Genomic DNA, 23,389 nt, shown 5'->3' on the forward strand with positions numbered 1-23,389 from the left:
TGAAGGGTGGCTTGCGGCAGCTGCAGACGCAGGTGGAGGAGTGCACCCGCGTCCAGGAGCTGGGAGTGGTGCCAGTCATCCGTGCCACCCAGGCCGAAACCGCAAGGGTGGTATCCGCGGAGGCAATGTGTGCGACGGTGTCAGACATGGGGAGCAGTATGCAAGGACTGTGGCTTTCCATGCAGGCGGTTTCTGTGGCCCAGGACATGGCTGCCCTCTCGCAGGAAGCCAGAGCCAGCGGCAGATGGCAGAGGGGCTCCACTCCGTGGCCCAGTCTCAGCAGGCCGTGGCCCAGTCTGAGCAGGCAGTGGCCCAGTCTCTGCAGGCCGTGGCCCAGTCTGAGCAGGCAGTGGCCCAGTCTCAGCAGGCCATGGCCCAGTCTCAGCAGGCCATGGCCCAGTCTGAGCAGGTCATGGCCCAGTCTCAGCAGGCAGTGGCCCAGTCCCGGCAGGCAGTGGCCCAGTCTCAGCAGGCAGTGGCCCAGTCTCAGCAGGCAGTGGCCCAGTCTCAGCAGGCAATGGCCCAGTCTCAGCAGGCAGTGGCCCAGTCTCGGCAGGCAGTGGCCCAGTCTCAGCAGGCAGTGGCCGAGTCTCAGCAGGCAGTGGCCGAGTCTCAGCAGGCAGTGGCCGAGTCCTGGCAGGCAGTGGCCGAGTCTCGGCAGGCAGTGGCCGAGTCTCGGCAGGCAGTGGCCGAGTCTCGGCAGGCAGTGGCCCAGTCTCGGCAGGCCATCGCTGGGGGCATCGGCGCCATTTACCAGTTGCTGGCCGGCGTCGCCCAGACACAGACAGGGTGGCCAACTCTCTGAGCCCGTAAGGCCAAACAATTAGACACTGAGTAAGTTGGCATTGGTGCAGGGCACAGACGAATTATAGGGGCTCGGGCACGTGTATGGACTGTTTGTTATTAAAACCACTTTCACACCTACAGAAGCTGCCTTTGTGCTCTGTCCGAAGCGTGCGGGTGTGTCGTGTGCGTTGAGCGCCAGTGTGTGTGTGTGAGGGGTGGTATTACGTCAGCCCCAGGTGAGTGTGCCCCCCCCCCCCGGGTCACCCTCGCCATCCCACAGGGCAGAGGACAGGACCACACGCTGCAGTCTCACGGCCGCATGCAGGGATGGACAGGGTTGAGGGTGGTACTGTGGCCATGGGTCAGACGTTGTCCAACGATGTAGAGCCCAGAGCTCATCGTAGAGCGGGTTGTCATCATCTTCCATGGCCTCCAATAGACACGCTTCCACCGGTGACCGTGTGAGCCCAGACCGTTGTGCCGCAGGTGGATGTTCAATGGAGGGGTGGTATCCATGTGGGTGGGGTGGGGGTTGTTGGTGGTGGGTGGGTGTGGAGGGGTGAGGGTGTTGGTGGTGGGTGGGGGAGGGGGTGAGGGTGTTGGTGGTGGGTGGGTGGGGGGGTGAGGGTGTTGGTGGTGGGTGGGTGGTGGGTTGAGAGTGTTGGTGGTGGGTGGGGGGGGTGAGGGTGTTGGTGGTGGGTGGGGGGTGAGGGTGTTGGTGGTGGGTGGGGGGGGTGAGGGTGTTGGTGGGGTGGGGGGTGAGGGTGTTGGTGGTGGGTGGGGGGGTGAGGGTGTTGGTGGTGGGTGGGTGGGGGGTGAGGGTGTTGGTGGTGGGTGGGTGGGGGGGGTGAGGGTGTTGGTGGTGGGTGGGGGGGTGAGGGTGTTGGTGGTGGGTGGGGGGGTGAGGGTGTTGGTGGTGGGTGGTGGTGGGTTGAGAGTGTTGGTGGTGGGTGGGGGGGTGAGGGTGTTGGTGGTGGGTGGGTGGGGGGGTGAGGGTGTTGGTGGTGGGTGGGTGGGGGGGTGAGGGTGTTGGTGGTGGGTGGGGGGTGCGGGTGTTGGTGGTGGGTGGGTGGTGGGTTGAGAGTGTTGGTGGTGGGTGGGTGGGGGGGTGAGGGTGTTGGTGGTGGGTGGGGGGTTGAGGGTGTAGGTGGTGGGTGGGGGGGGTGAGGGTGTTGGTGGTGGGTGGGTGGTGGGTTGAGAGTGTTGGTGGTGGGTGGGGGGGTGAGGGTGTTGGTGGTGGGTGGGTGGTGGGTTGAGAGTGTTGGTGGTGGGTGGGTGGGGGGGTGAGGGTGTTGGTGGTGGGTGGGGGGTTGAGGGTGTTGGTGGTGGGTGGGGTGGGTTGAGAGTGTTGGTGGTGGGTGGGGGGGGTGAGGGTGTTGGTGGTGGGTGGGTGGGGGGGTGAGGGTGGTCAGCTGGTGTGGTGTGCGCTCTGTGCCCATACTCGGCGATTCCCACGCCCCCCCTAGTCAGTGAACCGGGCGGCTATCAGCCTATCCCGTGCCAACTGGCCCAGACGGTAACGGTGGGCAGCCTCCCACCCATGACCAACCCGTCTGTCCTGACCATTGCCCCCATCCTCCTCATCTGGGGATGACTGCGCCTCGTCCTGCTGCTCCTCCACTCCCCCCTCCTCTGCCTGCGGCACATCGCTCTTCTGCTGAGCTAGGTTGTGCAGTACGCAGCAGACCACAATGATGCGGCCGACCCTATCTGGCGGGTACTGGAGGGCCCCTCCAGAGTGGTCCAGGCACCTGAAATGCATTTTTAGCCGCCCAAAGCACCTATCACACCCCTGGTAGCTGCATGGGCATCGTTGTAGCCGTTCTCTACGTTACTCTGTGGCCTCCGTATAGGCTTCATCAGCCATGACCGCAACGGGTAATCCCTGTCGCCCAGCAAGCTGCCCCTCAGCCGGGGGGGGGGGCATCCCTCGAACATGCCAGGGATGTAAGACTCGCCAATACGTATGAGTCATGTACACTTCCCGGGTACCGGGGGCAGACGTGCAGGATCATCATGCAGTGGTCGCAGACCACCTGAATGTTCATGGAATAGGTCCCCCTCCTGTTGGTGATCACGGCCCTGTTATCTGCAGGTGGCCGCACGGCGACGTGCATCCCATCGATCGCACCCTGGACAATGGGAAACCCAACCACGGCAACGAAGCCCGCTGCCCAGGCATCCTGGCTGGCCCGGTCCACAGGGAACTGGATGTAGCGGTCGGCAATGGCATAGAGGACGTCTGTCACTGCCCGGATGCACCAGTGCACCGATGTCTGCGAAATGCCGGACAGGTCCCCACTCAGCACCTGGAATTATCCTGTGGCATAAAAGTTCAGGGCCACCGTAACCTTGACGGACACGGGGAGAGGGTGTCCGTCCCCAGTGCCACGCGGTGCCAAGTGTGCCATCAGGTGGCAGATATGTGTTACGGTTTCCCGGTTTATCCGGAGTCTCCTCCTGCATGCCTGATCCGTGAGGTCCTGGTACGACGAGCGAGGCCGGTACGCACGGGGCCTCCTCGTGTGTCTCAGACGCCGTGGCATCACAACCCCCTCGTGCTTCTCCTCCTCCTCGTCCTGTAGGAGGGGCGGCCCTCCAGCCTGGACGGCTGCCACCTGCCTCTCTGCAGACGGTCCTTTGCGGCAGCCTCCGCTGCCTCCCTGGCACGCTGCTCCTCCTCCTCCTCCTCATCCTCTCCCAGGGCAACATGTAGAAGTACGGCTGCCGCCACATCACTGGCTGATCAGCAAACATAACGGCCTGTAGGGGGGGGGGGAAATGATGACAAGTCCCCCCCCCCCAGTCCCCCAGTTGCCATGGGCTGCATGGCACATCTGTGGAAGCTGGCCCCTGGCCAGGCGGACGACCTCCCTCGTCCGCTCCCCCCTCCCCGGCACTCGCCCCCTCCCCGGCACTCACTCTCTCCCCCCTCCCCGGCACTCACCCCCATCCCGGCACTTGCCCCCTCCCCGGCACTCGCCCCCTCCCAGGCACTCGCCGCCACCCCAGCACTCGCCCTCTCCCCCATCCCCGGCACTTGGCCCCTCCCCGTTACTCGCCCCCTCCTCGGCACTTGCCCTCTCCCCCCTCCCCGGCACTCGCACCCTCCCCGGCACTCGCCGCCACCCCAGCACTCGCCCTCTCCCCCATCCCCGGCACTCGGCCCCTCCCCGGCACTCGCCCCCTCCCCGGCACTCGCCCTCCTCCCCCCTCCCCGGAACTCACCCCCTCCCTGGCACTCGCCCTCTCCCCCCTCCCCGGAACTCACCCCCTCCCCGGCACTCGCCCTCTCCCCCATCCCCGGCACTCGCCCCCTCCCCGGCACTCACCCCCTCCCCAGCACTCGCCCTCCCCCCCCTCCCCGGCACTCATCCCCTCCCCGGCACTCGCCCTCTCCCCCATCCCCGGCACTCGCCCACTCCCCGGCACTCGCCCCCTCCCCGGCACTCGCCCCCCTCCCCCTCCCCGCACTCACCCCCTCCCCGGCACTCGCCCTCTTCCCATCCCCGGCACTCACCCCCTCCCCGGCACTCGCCCTCTCCCCCCCTCCCCAGCACTCGCCCTCTCCCCCATCCCCGGCACTCGCCCTCTCCCCCCTCCCCGGCACTCACCCTGCCCCGGCACTCACCCTCTCCCCCCTCCCCGGCACCCACCCTCTCCTCCCTCCCCAGCACTCACCCCCATCCCGGCACTCGCCCTCTCCCCGGCACTCGCCCCCTCCCCGGCACTCGCACCCTCCCCGGCACTCGCCCCCACCCCAGCACTCGCCCTCTCCCCCATCCCCGGCACTCGCCCCCTCCCCGGCACTCGCCCTCTCCCCCCTCCCCGGCACTCACCTCCCCGGCACGCGCCCTCTCCCCCCTCCCCGGCACTCACCCTCTCCCCCCACCCCGGTACTCACCCTCTCCCACATCCCCGGCACTCACCACCACTCCAGCACTCGCCCCCTCCCCGGCACACCCTCTCCCTCCTCCCTGGAACTCACCCTCTCCCCCCTCCCTGGCACTCACCCTCTCCCCCCTCCTCGGTACTCACCGTCTCCCACCACCCCAGCACTCGCCCTCTCCCCCCTCCCCGACACGCGCCCCCTCCCCGACACTCACCCTCTCCCCCCTCCCCGGCACTCACCCTCTCCCCCCCTCCCTGGCACTCGCTCTCCCCTCCCTCCCCGACACTCCCCCCTCCCCGGCACATGCCCTCTCCCCCCTCCCCAGCACTCACCCGCTCTCCGGCACTCACTCCCTCCCCGGCTCTCGCCCCCTCCCCGGCACATACCCTCTCCCCCTCTCCGACACTTGCCCCCTCCCTGGCACATACCCTCTCCCCCCTCCCCGGCACTCACCACCAGCCCGGCACACCCTCTCTCCTCTTCCTGGCACTCACCCTCTCACCCCTCCCCGGCACTCACCCTCTCCCCCCTCCCCGGCACTCACCCTTTCCCCCCTCCCCGGCACTCACCCTCTCCCCCCTCCCTGGCACTCACCCTCTCCCCCCTCCCCGGCACTCACCCTCTCCCCCCTCCCCGGCACTCACCACCAGCCCGGCACACCCTCTCCCCCCTCCCTGGCACTCACCCCTCTCCCCCCTCCCCGGCACTCACCCTCTCCCCCCCTCCCCGACACGCGCCCCCTCCCCGACACTCGCCCCCTCCCCGGTACTCACCCTCTCCCCCCTCCCCGGCACTCACCCTCTCCCCCCCTCCCCGGCACTCGCTCTCATCCCCCCTCCCCGACACTCCCCCCTCCCCGGCACATGCCCTCTCCCCCCTCCCCGGCACTCACCCCCTCTCCGGCACTCACCCCCTCCCCGGTTCTCGTCCCCTCCCCGGCACATACCCTCTCCCCCTCCCGACACTTGCCCCCTCCCTGGCACATACCCTCTCCCCCCTCCCCAGCTCTCGCCACCTCCCCGGCACTCGCCCCCTTCCCGGCACTCACTCCCTTCCCGGCACTCGCCCCCTTCCCGGCACTTGCCCCCTCCCCGACACTCGCCCCCTCCCTGGCACTCACCCCCTCCCCGGCACTCGCCCCCTCCCCGGCACTCGCCCCCTCCTCGGCACTTGCCCTCTCCCCCCTCTACCCCCCTCTCACAACCCCCCCATCACACACCCCCCACCACATCCCCCTCCCACCACACACCCCCAGCCCCCCACCACACCGCCCACCCCCCACCACACACACACACACACAGACACACCCCCTCCACACACACACCTCCCCCTTGCACACCGACTGCGGCCATGCCGTCACTTCTCCTGCGGCCACCCCACGCCGTGAACTACCTGCACTCTGTCCGGCGTCAACCATCAGCACTGGTTGACGCCGTTACATAGATGGTTCGATTTATGCCGGTGTGACCCGTGGTCACGGCGGTGGAACTTCAGCCCTTCCGGCCGGGAGAATTCGGGCAGCCCGGGGTCCATAGCGTTGCGCCGGTCCCCGCCATTCTCCGAGGCAGGCGGCGCGATTCACGCCTCGGCGACTTTTGGGAGTCGGAGAATTCGGAGGCCGACTGGGGCGGGATTCACACCGAACCCCAGTGATTCTCTGACCCGGCGGGGGGGATCGGAGAATCCCGCCCCTTGGGTTTGCTATGTTATATTATTACATTGTTAAATTATGTTATTACATCACGGTTCGTATGTTACGGCTCTGAGTCTTTATGTTTCTGTATGTATTTGGAAATACCTCCAATAAACCACCTTTTAAAAAAAACAGGATTCTATATGCATTAATAACTGCTCTCCACCTGTCCTGTCACCTTCAATGATCAATGCACATCTGCACCGACGTCCCACTGCTCCTGCGCCCTCTTGAAGAATTTTACCCTTTATTTTACCGGCAATTTTGAACCCGCATTCTCCACCCGTGAGAAACACAAGATTGACTCTCAATTTGGAGAGAATTGAAAACGCAATTCTCTTCAGCGTGATTGGGTTTTGCCATTTTTGCGCTCTCCGGTAGAGTACAGCGAATCACGCCGAGGGAGCCTGGGAACCTCATTTAATACATTAGCATGTCATTAGTGAGCACTCAATCCTGACCTTCCCCTCCCCCATCCCCAAATATTCGGCAAGTGTTGGCGTGAAGTCAAGCCGGCGTCATTTACAGCAGGTCTGCAAAAGCGTGAACTTGGTTGCCTCACCTCCTAGGGGTAATTGCAAGTGAGCGCTCAGGCAACCATGATTCTCCAGGGTCTTCGCTGCTCAGGATGCACCAGAGAGGACATGAAGGGCATAGATGAGTTCAACTTGGAATCAGGGCTGACTCACTCAATCTTCGTGCGAGAGGTCTCTAACAGGCCTTACCACCCATTCACTTTGGGGCACTCCTTGCTTTAAGGGGGTCTGGAGGCTGGCATGCAGGCATTGCTTCCTGTGTCCTCCTCGCTAGGCTTCTAGCCAAATCACCACTGAGGGAGTGGTTGTCATTACTTGGAGCAGGAAAGTGGGCGGCAGGAGGTGAGTATTGAGGGCCAGCACTGGGGCGACTATGAAGTTTCTGGGTGGGGTCCCATGAGAAGCCAGAATGGGGTTCTTGGTAATGGGTTGCATCCCTGCCACATGAGGAATGAAGACCCTCTCACTTGAGGAACCGCAACTGTGAGTAGAACCCCACAATCAGGCAGTACCCTGAGAATCAAGGGTTTAAGCTCTAAGAAGTAAGAGGGTGCCCCCTGCAAGGGTCCCGGAGTCCAGCGGTGGCTTCCTCCCACACTACCTCAGGCTCCTTCCGTGGACTATTTCTTCCGGTTTCATTTTAAGCTGTCTCCTTACTTTGGCATCTCAGGATGGTGGTGCTGCATTTCTGCTTCAATACCAGCTTCAACCCTCCCCCTGTTACCGTTTGTGCCTCCCAATCATCCTGGAACACTGCGATGTGCAAGTAGACCTCCCTCTGGTTATTCTGCAGCCTCCATGGATCCCATAGTTATTGTTGTGGACATGCCTGCACTCCCCCCTGAACCATGTTGCTTCGGCCAACTTACTGCTGCCCTCTTCTGACAACAGCCAACTCTGTACAACTGGACATTGAGTTTTCCAGTAGTAATCGGGCAACTTTGCCAGAAATGGAAACAGCTATAGTTGATCTTGGACAACTGATGCCGACAGGGGGTGGAGAGGGTGCCGGGCGTACGATGGTGTTGCTTGGCTGAGTTGGTTGGATGACCATTTTGGTTCAGATTGGTGCCACTAGCATAGGGTTTGATCCCTGTTCTGGCAGGGGTAGAGTTTGGGGTCTGTCTCCTTGCCCTACCTGTAGTGGAGATCATGACACTGTGGATTGGACCTGTCTTTGGGGATGAAAAAGTCCTGCCTTTGAAGATGAAAAAGTCCAGCTTCTCTGAGGGGAAAGTAAAACGTCTCTTTTCACCGTTTCCTGCCAATGTCACAGCTGAAACCAGCGGGAAAAAAATCCCCTTTTCCAAAGAAAAGATTTGCAGTGATTTGCATTTATAAATGCAGACACAAGAAGGCAGTTGTGAATACAGACAAAATGAATGGTCTGTAGCTGAATTGAAACAGGCACCCAAGTGTTCGCCTTCCAACATTGCACAGACGTATCATTTAGCATCTTTATTAGGACAAGGTTTATAATTAAGATCCAACTGTGTGTAGGAGGATCAAGAAGAAACGGAAGCAGTTTTCTTTCAAGATTAAGGCTATAACTCCTGGCAAAGAATACAAAGAGAATTAGTAGTTGCTGAAAATTGTTGATGACGTTGTGAATACTAGAAATACACAGTATCTGTCAATTACTCTGAAGACAGAAAAGACAGGTGGATGGTTTGGGTCGATGTGTCAGATGAGGGGCCTTCACCAGTAATCTGCAATTATTCTCTTTTTAGATGTTGTGGACCTGCTGTTCAATTCCAGCATTTTCTGTTATTTTTTGCAGCAGATTGAAACATCCTACACAGCTATCACGGAAGAATCATGTTATGATTATCATTCTAGGATATAAGCCATATTTACAGGCCTTGCTTTTTTTTAAATGTATTATTATCCAGTTTGAGAAGGCCACACAAAGAATAACTTGAAGGCAGGATAAAAGTGTTATTTTCACTCAGGTATTATTGCTTGATTTAACATAAGGTTAATATGTATTTTTTTTGGAGTTTGATTTGAATTAAACAAGCATTTCTTCATAATTGCTGCAAAATCATACATTTCCTACAAGAACTGAGCAACTTGCATTTAGATCATAGAATTTACAATGCAGAAGGAGACCATTTGGCCCATCAAGTCTGCACTGGCCCTTGGAAAGAACACCCCATTTATGCCCACACTTCCAACCTATCCCTGTAACCCAGTAACCCCACCTAACCTTTTTGGACCCGAAGGGCAATTTAGCATGGCCAGTCCACCTACCCTGCACATCGTTGGCCTGTGGGTGGAAACCAGAGCACCTGGAGGAAACCCACGCAGACACGGGGAGAACGTATAGACAGTGACCCAGCCGGGAATCGAACCTGGGACCCCGGGGCTGTGAAGCAACTGCGCTAACCACTGGGCTACCGTGCTGCCCAAAGCTATAGGAAGGTTGCAACTCACTCATGCAAAGCAGCTGTTTAAATAAATCAAGGACCCAGATACTGTATCTTCCCAGTTTCTTTTCTCAAATTAAATCAAGTTTAATTCTATGAGCTTCTCTTCAAATCTGAGCGATCTAAGGTCGGGGTTTTCACCATGGCGATGGGAAACAGGAGCCAGGTCCATTTTTGTGTCAGAAACTTATCTCTGGTGAGAATTGGACTGATGTTTTGATTTTCTTGGGAGTAAGTCCTCAATTGACATGGAGGTGGGTTACTTCTCCAATCAAAGCTGGAGAATAGAGGTTGATTTCACACACTCAGGGCAGCCATCAGTGCTGATGAATGTCCTCAGGAAGAGAGTTTGGACCAAAGCCTTGCCATTGCACCACAAGCACTGAAGGAGGTAGGTACTCTTCCTAGAGGGTAGCAGGTGGAGGCTACTTTGTGACGCAGAAGGGATAGCTCTTTGTTCAGCATTACGCCTGATACCCCTCCAATTCGTCTTGCTTGATTATCTCCTGCTGCTCCTCAATAAACTATCCCTTTCCAGGGCCTCACCGCCGCCAAAGTCAATACCTCTCCAGAGAGCCATGCTGCGGAGAGCGCAATCGACAACCCCAACGACGAAGACCCTTACAGGAGGGTATTGGAGGGCACCACCTGACTGGTCCAGGCACCACATCCTGTGTGGTCTAAACTTCTGCAACTGCATCAGTCGTGAATCTTGTGTTGTCCAATCTTAGCAAATGGTTCATCTGTCACCTGGGTGATGAACCAGTGTGCAGCTCTCCTGTGAGGGGCCAGAAAAGCCAACACTAATGAGGGTACAGGCGTCTGTGACCATAGGCCGAGAGAGTCTCAATCTCCTTTGCAACTGGTTCTCAGTCAACTGTGCCTGTAGATCTTGAGCTTGGGGTAGTGTCTCCTTCTCCTTTAGATCTGTCATCCCTCTCCTCTGACATTCTGATACCAAGATCTCTGCCCTTCCAATGTAGGCCACTGCTCCCCATCTCCATTGGTCCAGAATGAAAATTCAGCCCATCATTTTTGTCTGGATTGGGAGAAGGTAGAAATGTAATCAGTTTTAAAGAATTGAAAGGAGAAAGGATGATTTAAAAAAAAAAAGTTATAGGGTGGAAGAAAGGAGAGACTAATTGACAAAAGGGGTGGAATTCTCCAATCTGGGACTAAGCCTCGTGGCAAAGGTGAGGATGTGGGGTGTTTCCAGCTGTGAAGGCTGACAGGAAACCACCCCATGGGCGGGATTCTCCGATCCCGCGCCGGATTGGAGAATCGGCGGAGGTGGGGGGGGGCACGAATCCCGCGACGCCGCCCCGAAACAGGCCCGCCGATTCTCCAGTGACCGGAAAATCAGCAGCAATGGCGCCAGCGCGGTCGCCACAGTGCCGGTTGAGGGCAGCCCAATGCGGCTCCCCCCCCCCCCCCACTGGCGATTCTTCCCGCGCGATGGGCCGAGTGCCCGCCGAGTTTGGCCAAGTCCTGCCAGCATTGTTCTCGTGTGGTCCTACCCAGCGGGACATCGCCGTTCTGGCTGCGGGGCGGCGGCCGGGGGGGGGGGGGGGGGGGGGGGGGGGGGGGGGCGGCGGCTGGGGGGGAGGGGGGATCCGACTCTTTGGGGGCCTCCACGATGGCCTGGCCTTCGATCGGGGCCTACCAATCAGCGGGCGGGCTATTCCAGTGGGGGCGTATGTTCCTTCGTGCCAGGCCCCTGTAGGTCTCTGCCATGTTGCGCTGGGGCAGGCACGGAGATGGCAACCCACGCGCATGCGCGAACGCACTCTGGCTGTGGTGTGCATGCGCGAACTTGCTCCAGCCGTGTCGCGCATGCGCGAACTCGCACCAACCGTGGCGCGCAGGTGCGAACTCGTGCTGGCTGTGCTCGTATCAGCAACTGGAGCTGCGTGAATCGCTCGAGTGCCGTGCTGGCCCCCTGTGCGACGCAGGATCGTTGCTCCTAGGGGTCAGGTGACTCAGTCGTAAAACGCTCCGGCGTTTACGACAGCGTCAACACTTAGCCTCAGGATCAGAGAATCCCGCCCCCTATCTTCCCTTTCCGATCTCATTAATTATGCACCCGTGGGTTTAGCTTGTCTTCTGTGAAAGGGCATAATTGATTGCATCTGTCCCGCCATCATATCTGCGTGCCATCTTGAAAAGGCGCCCAACATCATTGACCCACTGTTGAGGACAGTGACAGTGAAGAAGATGGACCACCTGAAAGTAAAGATAGATCTCCAAGAATATTCTGAGGCTGGAAGATGGATCTCCTTGATGACATTGAGGCTGGAAGATCCCCACCCGATAAATGCTACCCCCACTTACTGCTGTGGTGTTCCCGGAACCTGGGTCACTGGCAGCCTCCATCCTGAACTCTGGAGGCAGGCCCAGGCATTCTTTAGATAAGTCCCAACTTTGGCATGCCAGGTTGTTCCTGATCTGTTCTGGACCAGCATGTTTTCCTGCTGGAGTCACGGAGAATCGGGCGTGAGGGAAGATTTCAGTTAGGACTTCATTTGCATCCCATTAGCCACCAGTGAGCTTCCTGATCCACCAAGATGGGCACTAGTGGGTTTTCTGATCCACCATGGCGGGCATCAGTGAGCTTCCTGATCCACCATGGCGGGCACTACTGAGCTTCCTGATCCACCATGGCGGGCACTACTGAGCTTCCTGATCCACCAAGGCACACACGAGAGCTTCCTGATCTACCATCATGGGCACTACTGAGCTTTGTGATCCACCGTGGCAAACATTAGTGGTCTTCCTGATCCATCATTCTTGAGCATCCTATCAATTTCTCCAACCAACATTTACCCTTTGGCGGGGGCATGGGAGGTATATTTAGAGCAGGTGTAAATGGCAGAATGATGAACAGCTGACCTCCGCAGCAGAAACAAGGGAAAAACAAGACCAAAAGCGAAAGCAGCGCAGTAAAGGGAACAAAATGGCGATAGTACTTATACCCTGAAATTGAATTCAATAAAGTGCTTAAACAAAAGATGAGGTACTGTTCCCTGAGCTTACATTGAGCTTCATTGGAACAGAGCAGGGGCTAAGGGCAGAGAGCTCAGTGTGAGTGTAAGGTGGAGAATTAAAATGACAGGCGACCAGAAGCTTGGGGTCACGCTTGCCGACTAAATTAATTCGGAATGGCCAGTTATTCTGATTTAGTGATAACGGTTGAGAAATAATTATAAGTCCCCTGCTGTTCTCTGATTAATGCTATGGGATCTTTTACACTCACTTCAGAGCACAGAGATAAAGCTTGAGTTTAATGTTCCTTCTAGATCAGGGTTTTCAAAGTCTGGGTCTCAAACCACGAGTGTCAGAAGGGTGTGACATAATGTAGAATTGGGCAGCAAGGTAGCACAAGTGGATAGCACTGTGGCTTCACAGCGCCAGGGTCCCAGGTTCGATTCCCCACTGGGTCACTGTCTGTGCGGAGTCTGCACATTCTCCCCGTGTCTGCATGGGTTTCCTCCGGGTGCTCTGGTTTCCTCCCACAGTCCAAAGACATGCTGGTTAAGTGGATTGGCCATGCTAAGTTGCCCTTAGTGACCAAAAAGGTTAGGAGAGGTTATTGGGTTGCGGGGATAGGGTGGAAGTGAGGGCTTAAGTGTGTCAGTGCAGACTCGACGGGCCGAATGGCCTACTTCTGCACTGTATGTTCTATGTTCTATGTGTCGAATATAAAGAGTTGCTGCAATATCATAATTGACCACTAGATGGAGCTAGATGCAGAACTATATAAAGCACTGACTCTCAGGCTTCTTGGGAGAGGGCTGGAGAGGGTGCAGAAGAGAGGTCCAGAGAGTGCAGAGTACAGTTATAGATTGTAGAGTGTAGAGACTAGCGTTTGTAGACTGTAGATTGTAAATCACTAAATTATTGCTTACTATAGGAGTAAGTGGCCGAGCTTGAATAAGTAGTGTAAAATAAATGTTAGCTTTGTCAATGAACCATTGCAAGTTGAAGTTGAGAATTTGGTAATGACTCCCAAATGTCAGTTCATAGGGAAGGAAATCTGTCATCCTTACCTGGTCTGGCCTACATGTGACTCCGGATCCACAGCAATGTGGTTGACTCTTAAATGTCCTCAAGGACATTCAAGATAAATGTTGGCCGAGCCAGTGACGGCCACATCCTATGAACAATTTTATTGAAAAATATTAAGTGCAGCAGTTAAACCACAACAAATGATGAGAGGCAGAAGGACTTTTGTCCAACTCTCACAATGGGCCACATTTTCATGGAAGGAGCAATTCAGCGATTACATTTGACATTCAGCAGTTACAACATTTGACATGGAAAGTTTTTGAAATGATTTGCTGCATTTACTGGGGGAAACTGGACAGCCCCTCGATTTGTTGTCTGGAAATTCGAGAGACTGAGCAGGACCCAAGTAAAATATTAAAGGTTAAATCGTAAATTTCATGAATGGAAACGGTGAGGTCATTAGTGTGCAATGTCATTACTTTGGAAACTGAAAACAAATTCTGGCATCTACACATATGGCATCAAAGTGGAACAAAGAAACTTCCAAACCGGTGCAGTCAACCTTTTTTAAAAAGAAGTACAGACGATTAGGGTATTAGTGTGGGTGTTGCAGGAGGAGGAGGGGAGGGTATGGTGCTGAATTCACATCCAGCTGATTGGCTTCAACGCCAGGTATAATCCTGATTTGGGCAGTTATTGGCGTTCTACAAAGACATTGGATCAAACACCTGGGGCTCAATTCCATGCTACATTCCGTAAAAAGATCTGGGTAAGGGAACATGGAGCGGGTACCGAAGGTCAGCCTGCTTAGGTCCCGAACGTTGGCCTGTCGGCAAAAGTGGGCCCCGGGAAAAAAAATGATTGAGAAACGCTGTTCGACATGACAGCATCTTTGACAGCGCAGCACTGTCTCAAAACCGCACTGAAGTATCATCAGATTATGCGCTCCCTTTTCTGTCGAGTTTGAACCTTTTGGTGTGAGTGTTATCACAGAGCCAAGGTTGACACTTTAATGGCAGCATAAGGTTTATACAGAATTTTTCTCTGTTTATTCACATCTAGCCATCTTTCACTTGCAGGATTTATTCTTAAATCAACACCTTCACTTAGTCCAACCTGGGATCTTCATATACAAAAAAGGTGCAGCTTGTTAATTGTATTAGTTTTAATTGCCATTTTAATCAGAAAAAATTATGGAAGCAATTATTTGAAGCATAGATTGTGCAGCAAGGTTATGAGCATCAATGAATTGTCATTTCAGAGGTTTTCATTATGCATACAGCCACTTGAAAGGTGTAATCATTTATTAAAGTTGTCTTATTCTGTGCTTTGTGTGTCCTACTTTTGGTGATTCCTCATGTCTGACACTGGGGGTTGGTAAATTTACATGTTTCCCTCCTGTGCTGTAGAATAGCTCGGCTGCAGACTTCCGTCCCCATCCCCCATCTTGCTCAACAAACAAGTGGATGGCAGCAGTGAAGGATGGTGAAAAGGGGAGGACAGCTAATCAGGAGTAATCCCCTCAAATTGTTGGAATGATATCACAGAAGGGGTAAATTAGACTGATCTGTCGTTATTTACCCTCCCACTTTACCTCAAGCAAATGGATTGAAGAAGTGGTAACTGAAAGAAAAACCTGTTTTTTTTATGCAATGGAAGCTAGAAAGAGAAGATCGAGATCCTGTAAGGAAATAAGGTTTATCAGTTTCAAATCTGAGTTGGCGGAAGAAAGAAGCTGGGAACTGTGGGGGAGAACAGGCGAGGGAGTCACTGGGGAATATCAGCCGAGAAAACACCAGAGGATAGAGCGAGAGGGGAGGAAACACTGGGAAGCAATTTAATTTAAACAAAATCCATATGGCTTTTATGACAACCCAAAATGTAAAAATTATTGAAATAAATCACACCGCCCGCAACTGGAGAGCACACATGCGGCAAATAACAAGGTGAAACTGAGAGCTGCCAGAGGAACTGGGTTAAAAGTCCCCAGTTTGATTATTTGCTTCCCATTCAAGGTACCAATTTTGTATTTCTTCATTTGATGCTTTTATGGAAATCATAGTTTATGTTCGAAACTCTTGATTCAGAAAGACATCAATTCAGAGCCTGACTGTGTAATCAGAAAAAAGGCAACACAGCAGAGAATACAGTGTTAAAAGTAAGACTGTGAATTTGCAAACAAAATACTCAATTCCTCTTTTTTTTAATAAACATTTTATTTAGGTTTTTTTTGGCGTTGTAACAGCAGCAATATAAACAATGTACATGAGAATATAAACATAGTGCAACTACCACCTTCCTCCGCAACAGGTCCCACCATTAATTAACCCCCTAATCCAGGGATGAGCAAACTTTTCCGTGCAAGGGCCACATTCAGAAATTCACAATTTTAAAGGGCCGCATAGTATATTAAGTAAAATAATTACTTCACCCGGTTATGATTCTGGGCGCCTCATATAGAACATAGAACAGTACAGCACAGAACAGGCCCTTCGGCCCTCGATGTTGTGCCGAGCAATGATCACCCTACTCAAGTCAACGTATCCATCCTATACCAGTAAGTAACCCAACAGCCCCCCCCCCCCCCCCCCCCCCCCCCCCCACCATTAAACTTTTAAAAAAAAATTTTTTTTTTTAGATTTTTTATTTTTTATTTTTAAATGACTTGGTGGGCCGCATAAAGACCTTTGGCAGGCCGCATGCGGCCCGCGGGCCGTAGTTTTCCCACCCCTGCCCTAATCTATGCTAACCTAACCCCCCTCCCCGGCCCCCCGGCTCCTCCCTCTGCTGACGATTAATTTTCCCCGAAGAAGTCGATGAATGGTTGCCACCTTTGGACGAACCCTAACAGTGACCCTCTCAAGGCGAACTTGATTTTCTCCAAACAGTGAAAACTAACCATGTCCAGTAGCCAGGTCTTCGACTTCGAGGGTCTCGGGTCCCTCCAAGCTAATAGTTTCTGTCTCCAGGCCACTTTCTCCTCCTGGATTCCCGGATCCCGCGACACCCCGAAAACGCCACCTCTGGACTCAATGCCACCCTTATTTTTAACGCCGTGGACATGACGTCCGCAAACCCCTGCCAAAATCCCCTCAGCTTTGGACATGCCCAGAACAAGTGGACATGGTTCTCTGGTCCTCCCGCACATTTTATGCATCTGTCTTCCACCCCAAAGAATCTGCTCATCCGGGCCACTGTCATGTGGGCCCGGTGAATGATCTTGAATTGAATCAGGCTGAGTCTAGCACAAGATGCGGTCGCGTTGACTCTACACAACGCGTCCGCCCAAAGACCCTCCTCTATCTCTCCCCCCAGCTCCTCCTCCCACTTTCGCTTCAGCTCCTTGGTCTGCGTCTCCTCTGATCCCATAAGTTCCTTGTAAATGTCAGAGATGCTCCCATCTCCTACCCACCCTCTGGAAAGTACTCTGTCCTGAATCCCCCTTAGCAGCAGGATTGGGAAGGTTGATACCTGTCTACGCAGAAAGTCTCGCACCTGCAGATATCTAAATTTGTTTCCCCTCACCAATGCAAACCTCTCCTCCATATTTGGAAAGCTTCCCTCCTCTCAATCCCCGCTCTCCGCCATATTCGGAAGCCCCCATCCATACTCCCCGTGGCAAACAGGTGATTATCGCAGATTGGGGACCAGATCGATGCTCCCACTGCTCCTACATATCTTCTCCACTACCCCCAGACGCTCAGGGCTGCCACCACCACGGGGCTGGGCAATTCCTCTTTTCACAAAGGTGAGCAGCACTATTATTCATTCTTTTTTAAAATGGGATGAAGTGATTTGCAATAGCTGCAGAACCATTCAGTATTTGGTCATCATCCCTTGTGTGATGACCTCATTGCTGTGGTTTGTGCCTACCAGAAGTAATTTTGTCTTTTAGAAGTACAATGGATTGTCGCTAGGAAAAATGAAGTAATGCGTTTTGGAACTAAGATTAGGAAAGAGAAAACGCCTTAAATGGTAAATTTTACACAGTGTGTTAGAGTAATAAAACCTCAAAGCACAAATACAAGCATTACTGACGGACAGCATTGTTACATTCTGGTGCTTGGCCGGTAGGAATCATGCACGTCAAGAACGTCTAGTTCCTGACTCGTTAAATGTTTATTATAAAATATATGTGTGGTTCAGATAACTATGAGAAATACATTTTAAAAAACTACTACCTCTAATAAATGTTCCTAGAGTTACTGTAAGTATGATTATCCACTGCCACGACTATCGCCAGAACTCCTCGAAGTATAGAGTCACGTGGTTGTTCTCCACTGCCACCTACTGCTTGGAGGTTGTATACATTACCATTTACATCAGGGGTGGGCAAACTACGGCCCGCGGGCCGCATGCGGCCCGCCAAAGGTTTTTATGCGGCCCACCAAGTCATTAAAAAAAAAAAAAAAAAAATGTTTTAATTTTTTTTTTAATTTTTAATTATTTTTTTTAAGGTTAATGGGGGGGGCTGTTGGGTTACTTACTGGTATAGGATGGATACGTTGACTTGAGTAGGGTGATCATTGCTCGGCACAACGTCGAGGGCCGAAGGGCCTGTTCTGTGCTGTACTGTTCTATGTTCTATATGAGGCGCCCAGAATCATAACCGGGTGAAGTAATTATTTTACTTAATATACTATGCGGCCCTTTAAAATTGTGAATTTCTGAATGTGGCCCTTGCACGGAAAAGTTTGCCCACCCCTGATTTACATGATTACTTATGCATATCATCACAAGTATGCTTTCATCTAGAAAGGCAGTGGAATCCTTAGTTTTGTATCGCGAAACATAGGGCTGAATTTTCCATTCTGGGGCTATAGGTGGGATTTTCCGCGCACCCCCACAGTGGCGTTGGAGGCAGGATCTTCTGGTCCAGTTGTTGTCACTGGAGTTTCCCGTTGAATACACGTTCTGCTGCTGCAAAACCCGTGGCAGTGGTGTGCCGTCGGCTGGACAAGAAGATCCCGCCGGTGTAAACAGCTCATGGGCAAGATTTTCTGGCCATTCCCGCTGGCGGGATCTTCCAGTCCCGCTGAAATTGACCTCCCACAGCAGATTCCCCAGTGGCAGGACAGTCGTGGCACACAAAATGCCATGGATGGGGCGGGATGATCCCTCCGGTGGCCGATGCCTAGCTGCTTGCACCACCGGAAAACACGCCACAGGGGAGCCGGAAAATCCAGCCCTACATCCTGTGGCGGGAGCGGGAACAGGGAGAGTTCCCCAACGCCGAGGACACTGGGGATTCATGCCATATCGCCCTATGCTGGCCTAATTAATTATACAGGTGGAGGTTTCCCAATGTTCAGCATCACAGATGCTAAATGTAGGTCGTCACGCCAGCCTCTGACACAAATGGCGACCTGTCATGACAGATAGGGGACGCACTTTGCCAGTGTCATTTTATCTTGGTGGTAAACCAACTTTTTGGCTTCCCCCTGCAGCCCCCCCATCCGCCATTAAACCCACCGTGGAGGATGGGAAAATTCTGCCTATAGAATACTTCAGTAAAAAGGTAATGTTGAAGTTCCACAAGACCTGAGTTAGGGACAGCTGAAGCATTAGAGTTGATTCGATATCTGAACAACAACTTGCATTTGTTATTTTGCAAGTTTGCATCTGCAGTTGACCTGATTTCCCAAACCTCTTCAGCGTTTCTCAGTAACAACTTGACTGTGATGGACCAGCCTCCCATGATTAAATGGCCTGTCAGCACTCCATCAAATTCATGTGAAGAGTAGTTATTTGAATTAACGTCATGGATCCATATCCTAGCACAAGTCAGTACTTTCAGAGAATGTTATTTTTAAAATACGGCAAGAATCCCTCCACATAAGCATTTTACAACAGCTAAAATCACACAAAGTCATTCAGTTCTCCCGATTGTACAGAATCACAGAATATTACAGCACAACATCAAGCCAATTGCCCTGTCAAATCTGTGCTCTGTTGTTATTTCCTGAGCCTCTAATATACTTACTTGCCCTCAGCTCTGGCACATTCTGAGTCAAAATGCTGTAGGTCCAAGGCTAATACTCCAATGCAGTACTGAAGGAGTCCTTCACTGTCAGGGGTGCTGGCCGGGATTCTGTGTTGCCTGATGCCAATATCGTAATCGGCGATCGGGCGGAGAATCGGTGGCGGAGCCTGTTTTCAGATGCTCCGCCCCCTCCAAAACGGCGTCATCGAGGAGTATGCCGCATGCTGTCGGGATGGCCTCAGAACGTTACCTGAAGGCCCTCCCCCGATGCTCTGCTCCCGATGGGCTGAGTTCCCGACGGCGCGGGTCATGTGTGCTCTCAGTTTGTGTGAACCCGGTGTGGCGGCTGTGGACTGTATCCAGCGGAGGGGGAGCCGTGCTGCTGGCTGGGGGAGGGCTTCGGCAATGGCTGGGGGATTGGTACGGGGTAGACCGGGGGTGGCGAGAGGGTGTCCAAGGGGGCACAGGTCAGACCTGCACGCGGCCAGCGCCATGTTGTACAGCTGCAGGTCATCGCCGTGTGCATGCGCGGCCACGGATCCAGCGTTTATATATGTGGTGCAGCTGCTAGCTCCTCACCAGGCAGAACATCTGTGCTCGGGCCTCGCTGATTTCTTTGTTGTAAAACCAGGCAGTCCCTCCGAATATAGCCTCAAAAACAGAGAATCCAGCCCTCTGTCTATAGGATGTGATGTTAAGCTGAGTCTCTGACTGCCCTCTCAGGTGGGTGTAAAATATCCTGCGGCATTTTTTTGAAGAGGAGCAGGGGTGGTTTCTCCATTGAGCTGGTCAATACTCACCCCTCAATCAACATCACAAAGACAGGTTATCTGGTCAGTATTGCACTGCTATCTGTGAGAGCTTGTTTTGTAAAAATTGGCTGTCAGTTTCATACATTACAACAGCGACTATGCATCAAAAGTACTGCATTGGTTGTAAAGCACTTTGATACATCCTAAGGTCATGAAAGGAGCTAAATAACTGCAACTCTTTCTTTATCCGGATTTTCCCGGGCCGTTATCATTTTATTCTTGCTGATATGGCAATTGTATAATTGTAATGTCACTTGTAGGAAGCCGCATTGTTCCTTCTTACTCATGCTCAAATTCATAAATAAATGCGATGGAGGTAGTATGCTTAAATAGAATACATGCCATAATGCTTGGTTGTAACGATCAGATGCTCTGTGTGCATATGTTTTGCCAATGCGTTTATGGAATAAATTTGTAGCCACCTCATGCCACTTAGGCAAGAAGAGGAGATAGTGAATTATTGATTTCAAACTCATTCCACGTAGGGAAGGGTGGATTTTCAGTTCAGATTTACTGCTAGCAATGTCACACAAGGGTCATAAACTGTCACCACTAATTTCATCAGTAAAAATGTACCTTTGTTTCTTTATTGTATGTGAGGGTTTGGGTATTTCTAAAGATAAATCAGCTTGAGGTGAGGAGTCATATCTTCCTAACTGCTTCATTCAGGGTTGCTCCCAACATTAATCACGCACTTTGCGAAGCGCCCCGTCGACAATCAAGCCTCATGAGAAATTGAACATTATGCAGGTAGTGAATGGAATATCATTCATTTCAGGGTTAACTATCTCCCCTTTTATCGTTGGGTGATAATATTCACTGCTTAAACTATATCCCTGCTCTCTCCATAGCAAAAAAAACACCACACTGAGAGACCCAAATCTATTTCAATCTAGGCTTAAAAAACCTAGACTACAAATTATAAGAAAGAAATGTATAGAAAAAATAGAAATCTATTAAACCAAGGGATTAAAAATCTCAATACAGGATTCCAGAGTTGCTCAGAGTGGATTTTTCCCCTCAGTATTGAACAAGGTAAAATATGAAGCTCTGGCTAGTGGAGTGCTCGGTTGTCATAGTGATTTGAATGTGTAGTTTTCACGTGAACCGAAGGTGAAGGTCATCTTAACGCCTTTAATGCCAAAAACAAAGCTTTTATATCATGGCTAAATTTTAATACAACACCCGTTCCCTATCAACATAAGCTGATGAGAGAGCCGTCACATGGAATGACTCAGATGCTTCCCCTCTCAAGGCAGACCTGCAAAACCATTCTGCAAGATTAATTAAACTCTCTGCATTGCCTGAGCGTTTGACCGAGGCATATATCTCATCATTTAGATTAGGTCAGTCACTTGACATTTAAGAAATATTTGGTCCATGTGATCTGCTGAACAGGATTTGAACAACTGAGGGGGCATCAGGAAAATTTTCCAAGGTGTTCCTGCCCCCATGATTGGCCCTGGCTCTCTCGTCTTTCCTGAAAGGTTACATAACTGCCCTGGGATGGAGCAGGGCTGGCTGTAGCCTTCATTAATATGGGGTAGACTTGATGGACAAACTGGTGTTTTCCTATCTGTTATTTTTGTATGTTTGTCATTTTTAGTTTTGAATATACCAGCAGTTAAGAGAAGCCTGTGTCTCATTGCATCGCCTGTACAACCTTATTATGCACCAATATTTTTTTAATTCATTGCCTTTTTGAAGCTGTTGGCCAGTTTTTGGTACTTTTCTAAGTTTATTTTTTTAAAATAAATTTAGAGTACCCAATTCATTTTTTCAATTAAGGGGCAATTTAGCGTGGCCAATCCGCCTACCCAGCACATCTTTGGGTTGTGGGGGCGAAACCCATGCAAACATGTGGAGAATGTGCAAACTCCACACAGACAGTGACCCAGAGCTGGGATCGAACCTGAGACCTCGGTGCCGTGAGGTAGCAGTGCTAACCACTGCGCCACCGTGCTGCCCTCTTTTCCAGGTTTATGTGTACAATGTCACATCCACGCAGCTGATTTCATGGGTTTAAGGAAAGTTGGCCTTTCACATTTAAAATCGACATTTAAGATCGACATTTTTCTTTTCCGTCAATATACATATGACTACACAAGCCTAGATGTTGCCTACTTGTTTGGACAAGACATTAAAAGACAAACAACCTTTCAGGACAGTGTTAATCCACTGTAATGTATAATACTTGTGTTGTGTAATGGCCACTATTATGTGTAAGGTGGTAAAACACTGCCGATGGCTCCGCCTCCCCTCGAGCCGGTATAAAGGTGACTGGTCTCCGCCTCTGATCAATTCTGGAGGCATTCTGTTTAGTGTATTAAAGCCCAGTTACGTTCACCACTCGTCGTGTGTTTATTGATGGCATATCAATTTAATACACTAAACAGCTAGTATGAATTCATCACTCAAGCCTGATTGCCTGGAGCTGGACCCACAGGCAGCCGACGCCACGGCAACGTTCGAGCACTGGCTGAGCTGCTTCGAAGCGTACCTCAGATCCTTCACCGAAGACTTCACCGACCTCCACGCACAGGTGAGCCCGCAAGTCTTTCTCCTCATCAGGGACGCCCACTCGTATACGGAGGCAATAATGCTGCTGAAGGGACACTACGTTAAGTCTGTGAACGAGGTGTATGCAAGGCACCTTCTTGCCACGAGACGACAGCGCCCGGGGGAATCACTAGCAGAATTCCTGCATGCCTTGCGGGTACTCTGCCGGAACTGTGACTGCCAGGCAGTATCAGCTACCCAGCTCGCGGAGCTGTTGGTCAGGGATGCTTATGTCGCAGGCATGAGGTCAAACTACATCCGCCAGCGATTGCTAGAAGGGGGTACACTCAGCCTCCCACAAACAGTGCAGCTCTCCAAATGGCTGGAGGTGGCCTACCATTATATGGAGGCCGACACCTCCGACCGCGCGGCTCCCTCGTGATCCTCGTGGGAGCCACCATCACCAACCCGGGTATGGCGCAAGCCTGTGCCGCACAGCAGCCCACCAACGCTGGAAGTCAGAAGTGCTACTTTTGCGGCCAGGGTAATCATCCCAAACAACGCTGCCCTGCACGGAACACGACTTGCAACGGGTGTGGGAGGAAGGGCCACTTTGCGAGAACCTGCCAGGCCCGATCTCTCTCTAAAGCTTCTAAGCCCAGCAGCGCTGCCTGTTGCCTGTTGGGGCCGCCCCCAGCTGCCGCGCCAGCCGCCATGTGCAACCCGTGGGCGCCGCCATCTTCGCCGCCAACTT

Source organism: Scyliorhinus canicula, chromosome 17 (genome assembly GCF_902713615.1).
Source record: "Scyliorhinus canicula chromosome 17, sScyCan1.1, whole genome shotgun sequence".
NCBI classification, from domain to species: Eukaryota; Metazoa; Chordata; class Chondrichthyes; order Carcharhiniformes; family Scyliorhinidae; genus Scyliorhinus; species Scyliorhinus canicula.